A 6000-nucleotide genomic window follows, 5' to 3' on the forward strand; every position below is an offset into this window, starting at 1 on the left:
GTGGTGACTTAACCCATTACACCACAGTGCTAGCCCTGGCCCTGCTTTTTTTATATATATATATATATTTGGTACTTGTCTATCCTGCTTGGTCTGACTCAGGAGTTCATCAGTTTTGTTGATCTGATTTTTAAAAACTCAGCTTAAGACTATTTTTCTCAATTGTTTTCTATTTCACATCTTTATTTCCTTTCTTTCACTTGCTTTTTTTCGTTAGCTGGTTTTTAAAAGATTGATTTATTTATTTTGAAAGTCAGTTATAGAGAGAGAGGGAGAGATCTTCCATCTGCTGTTTCACTCTCCAGATGGCTACAGTGGCCAGTGCTGGCCCAGGCCAAAGCCAGGAGCGTCTTCCACATCTCCCGTGGGGATGCAGGGGCCCAAGGACTTGGGGCCATTTTCCACTGCTTTTCCAAGCACATTAGCAGGGAGCTGGACTGGAACTGGAGCAGCCACTACTTTAGCTACTTGAAAATTTTAATGTGTTATATTTTCATTATGATTCAGCTTTTTTTTTTTTTTTTTTTTTTTTTTTTTTGACAGGCAGAGTGGACAGTGAGAGAGAGAGAAAGGTCTTCCTTTTGCCGTTGGTTCACCCTCCAATGGCCGCCGCGGCCGGCGCACCGCGCTGATCCGATGGCAGGAGCCAGGAGCCAGGTGCTTTTCCTGGTCTCCCATGGGGTGCAGGGCCCAAGCACCTGGGCCATCCTCCACTGCACTCCCTGGCCACAGCAGAGAGCTGGCCTGGAAGAGGGGCAACCGGGACAGAATCCGGCGCCCCAACCGGGACTAGAATCTGGTGTGCCGGCGCCGCTGGGCGGAGGATTAGCCTAGTGAGACGCGGCGCCGGCCCATGATTCAGCTCTTAAGTATTGCTTGGTTTCCTCATTTGAGTATCTGCTCTTGTTTGATTAACAAAACTTGTTTTTTTCCCCTAAATGTCTCATTATGACTTGAGTTTTACTTTAATTCCACTGAGGTCAGAAAATGTCAGTACTTGGTTTTATTGAGATAGTGTTTTGGGTGCCAGTGCTGCAGCATAGCGGGTAAAGCTGCCAGCTGCAGTGCCAGCATCCCATATGGGTGTGGGTTTGAGTCCCGGCTATCCCACTTCTGATCCAGCTCTCTGCTATGGCCTGGGAAAGCAGTACAAGATGGCCCAGGTCCTTGGGCCCCTGCACCCACGCTGGAAACCCGGAAGAGACTTCCCGCTCCTGAGTTCAAATCAGATCAGCTCTGGCCGTTGTGGCCAACTGGGGAGTGGACCAGAGGATGGAAGACCTCTCTCTCTCTCTCTCTCTCTCTCTCTCTCTCTCGCTTCCTCTCCTCTGTGTAACTCAGACTTTCAAATAAATAAATAAATCTTTAAAAAAAGAAAGAGAGATAGTGTTCTGACCCAGTTTATGGTCTGTCTTGGTGAATGTCCTGTGGACGGTTGAGAAGAGTATCTGTTCCAAATGGCTGGGTGACTGTGTTGTATCATGTCAATTAGGCTAGCTGGTTGGATTTTGTTTATTTCTATGAAGTGCTAAGAGAGAGTGTTAAAATCTTCCATTATAAGGCCAGCACTGTGGCACAGTAGATTAATCCTCTGCCTGCGGTACCTGCATCCCATATGGGCACCAGTTTGAGTCTCGGCTGCTCCTCTTCTAATCCAGCTCTCTGCTGTGGCCTGGGAAAGCAGTAGAAGAAGATGGTCCTGGTCCTTGGGCCCCTGCACCCATGTGGGAGACCCGGAAGAAGCTCCTGGCTCCTGGCTCCTGGCTTTGGATCAGCGCGGCTCCAGCTGTTGCAGCCATCTGGGGAGTGAACCAGTGGATGGAAGACCTCGCTTCCTTTCACTGTCTGTAACTCTACCTGTCAAATAAATAAATAAAATCTCTTTTCCCATATGGGATGCTGGGTCATAGGCTGTGGCTTTACCCGCTATGCCATGCCAGCCCCGTGACTTCCATTTTCCCTGGAATATTGGTCCCAAGGGCCTTCAAGTCACCAGTTGGTGGATTGCCGACCCACCTACTTCCCAGTGGTGTTTCCTCAGGCCCCACGAGCTTCCTGAGCATCCGTTCCCTGGTCTCGCTAGGGTTGTCAGGGTCAAATCAAACACTAGCAGCTCAGGCACTGGAGACCACATCTAAGGCAGGGCAGTGAGCACGGCAGGACAGTCTGTGTACAGAGGAATCCACGCTGCCCTCAGCTGTGTGATCCAATGGAATCTGCCAGGTATCACACAGCTACAAGGCAGGCGGCTCTCCCGCAGGGACTCAATGCACGCCAGGTTGGCACAGGGACAGAAGCAAGTGTGAGGTCTGGGCTCTGAGAGTCCCAGACTTGGGTTCACCAGGGCGGGGCTGGGGGACCTTACTTGAGGTCTCTGTGTACATTCCTGGATGGAGCTATCAGACATAGCTGACATTTCTAGGATGTGATAAATGAACCATTTAAGACTAAGGCATCTTGAATTGAAAATGTAGCAAAGAATTAGAACTTCGACAAATGCCAGTGAAAACAGGACTACGATGTTGGCTATTGCACTGGGCCCTAACTTTCGTTCCCTCGGTTTACCACGCTGTAGTGGAGGACAGCGATGTCCATTAGTCTGAGAAGGTGTGCCATGATTCTGCCTGTGAAAGTTCTGTTTATCTTGGAAGACAGCCCACATGCTACCAACTGAAGTCTCAGAAAGGAAACAGCAGGCTCGTTAGGAAGTGTATTCTGCAGATCTGTAGTCTCCAAACTTGACTATGTTTTACTTACTTGAGGGTTCCTGTCCACTGGTTCACTCCCCAAATGTCCACAACAGCCAGGACTGGGTCAGGCTGAAGCTGAGAGCCAAGAACTCAACCTGGCTCTCTCACAAGGGTGGCAGGGACCCAACTGCTTGAGCCATCACCTGCTGCCTCCCAGGGTCTGCACAGGAAGGAAGCTGGAACTGGGAGCCAGAGCCAGGAATTGAACTCCAGCACTCCAGTGTGGGATGCAAGTGTCTAACTGGCCTCTGAACCACGAGGTCAAACACCCACCGCTGCACAGTCCATCCACTGTGCACGTCAGTGAGACACTTGAAGGGGCACACCCTGGACAGTGTCCCTCCACTTGGATCCCATGTCCCTCTGAATACAAGCCCACGTGCCTGCGATGGCCAGCAGGCCTCTCCCCTGCTGACCTCACTCCATCTCAGCCATAGTGGCCTTGCTGCGGCTCCCCACTCCCAAAGCTCAGCCCATTTCTCTGCTTGGAACAGCTTTCCCCAGGTGTCCACAGGACAGCTTCCTCACCGCGTACTCTGATTTCAAATGGCAACAACGCCCTCCTCCCCGTGCCTCCGCCACACACACACACACACACCCCTCTGTCTCCTGGGGTGTATTTCCCGGTACTTACTATCAATGGCGGTGCTTTTTATCATACCTATTAAATGTCCCTCCATCCCTGTAGACAGGGTGGGTTTTGTCTGTTTTGTTAGTTCATAGAAAGTGCTTCATAAGTTTTTGTTGACTGAACTAAAATACTGCTGTGTTAATATGTTGTATTTCATAAAACAGTAAACAAATAGAACTCAAAATATGCTCACCATCCCTCAGTGAATCATAGAGCACATCAAGGCGTTCAAGGGTATTTCAAAAAGTCCATGGAGGGGCCAGCACGGTGGCACAGTGAGTAAAGCCGCCGCCTGCAGTGCCGGCATCCCATATGGGCACAGGTTCAAGTCCTGGCTACTCCACTTCCAATCCAGCTCTCTGCTATGGCCTGGGAAAGCAGGAAAAGATGGCCCAAGTGCTTGGGCCCCTGCACCCATGTGGGAGACCCCAAAGAAGCTCCTGGCTTCTGGCTTTGAATCGACGCAGCTCTGGCCCTTGCAGTCATCTGGGGAGTGAACCAGTGGATGGAAGACCTCTCTCTCTCTCTCTCTCTCTCTGCCTCTGCCTCTGCCTCTCTGTAACTCTACCTTTCAAATAAAAAAAAAAAATCTTTATTTTAAAAAGTATATTTTGTTGCTAACACACAGACACACAACTATGTACCTACTTTGAACTTCTGCTTATAGAAATGGATGCCTTCATAGGTTGTTGAAGAAAATGAGTGTAGCTGTTTTACCAAAATAAAATCTAGGCGGGCAGTGGGTGTTTGGGGTAGAGATACCACTTGGGACACATGCAGCCCATATCTGAGCCTGAGTTGAGTCCCATCGGCTCCCAATTCCATCTTCCTGCACTGCACACCTGGGAGGCAGCTGATGGCGCCCAAGTAGTTGGGTCCTCGCTACCCCCATGGGAGGCCTGGATGGAGTTCCCTGCTCCTGGCTTCAGCCTGGCCCCAGGCCCAGCTGTTGCAGGCATTTGGGGAGTAAACCAGTGAATGAGAGATCTGTGGCTTTCTCGCTTTCAAATAAATTAAATAAATAAATAAATAACAATTTTTTTTTCTAAAAACCTGGGAGCAACTTGCAGAGTGAGCATGAATGGCAATTCTGTGGAAAGGGGGTCTGTTGATGACTTGCTCTCCACCAGCCAACATCAGAGGCCACCTGTTTCCATGAGGAAGACGCTGCCTGTGGCCTGTAGGGGGCGCTGTGCACCAACAAATGCAAGCAGAGCAGGGTGGCTGCTTGGGGAGGAGGTGGGCCGGAGACCTGAAGAGCCCGGCCTGACTCGCCCCGCTAGGTCTGTGTTGGCAGTGCCAAGTGGCAGGCAGATGGTTAGGAGCAGCTGGCCCGGCTTTGATAAGACTTTTTTTTTTTTTTTTTATGACTCCCGAATTCTCAGATTTCACTTCAGTTTTCACTCTATAAGTCATGAATAAGTCATTGACAGACTTGCGGAGCATCCCGTAACATTTCTACTTCTCACCAAACAGCTCCGTCCTAACCATTTGCCGTTGGTTTCTGCTGGAGGAATCTGAGCATCCTGATGTTTGCAACCATTGCTTTATTTTTGTGTTATCAAAAATGGCAGAAGTTTTCGAATCTACTTTCGGAGCTGTGTATTACAAAGCTCTGATGTATTGATTTCCAACGGCTGCCTGCATGTCACCTTAGTGACAAGGATCTACACTGAGGCTATGTTCAACTCCGTCACGACCAGCGACCTACACTGCTCTTCTATCAGCCAGCAGGGGGCCTCTGCCCGGAGCACACGTCCCGTCTGTTTCTTTGAAAGCTTGGTCACAGCTTGCATGAATGGGACTGCAGGAGAGAGAGAGAGAGAGAGAGAGAGAGAGAGAGAGAGAGAGAGAGAGAGAGAGAGAGAGAGAGAGAGAGAGAGAGAGAGAGAGAGAGAGAGAGAATCAGGCTAGGAGATGGGGACACAACCCCGGCCTCTGCCCTGGCAGATGATAGAAACAATGGCTGATTCTGCTGAAGTTCATCACCCAAAGCAGGGGTCCAGGCAGATGGGATCCCCAGTCAGCCTTCCTCCCCCTCGTCAGTTTGCAGTAGGGAAGCTCCTCCAATGGCCTGGGAATCCCAAGTGAGCACAGGGAGGAGAGCCTACATGCCAGACTCCTCCTGGAGTTGGCAGATCTGATTTCTGGGCCTGCCCTGGGGGTGGGGCATGGGGGACAGCTCCCTGTCTGGGATGTCCTTTCCTGCTGTGCCTCGAGGGGGCTCCAGGCTTGACTTCACTGAACGCCCCAGTGCGCTGGCTGATGGACGTCACCATCAGTGAATGCCAGCCTGTGATTCAGAAAACAAGGGTTTGGTTTCTTTCTTTTTCTTTTTTTTTTTTTTTTTAAGTCACAGTTATTTCCTTGAATATCATGGTTCTACATAAGACTGTACTTATTACAGGGTTCCTGGATGAAAGTAGATCCGAAAGCTTCTGCCATTTGGAGACATGAATTTTGGGGAAATGGACAGTGCATGGCTGAGTCAAGTAGGGGAAAAGGAGGAAAATGACGCTGAAATACAATGAATGCTGCACCTGTTCTAAGGTTAAGAGTGCAGATATTGGTTAAGACACCGGCTAAAGGCCAGCGTCGCGGCTCACTAGGCTAATCCTC

This window comes from Oryctolagus cuniculus, chromosome 13 (assembly GCF_964237555.1).
Source record: "Oryctolagus cuniculus chromosome 13, mOryCun1.1, whole genome shotgun sequence".
NCBI classification, from domain to species: Eukaryota; Metazoa; Chordata; class Mammalia; order Lagomorpha; family Leporidae; genus Oryctolagus; species Oryctolagus cuniculus.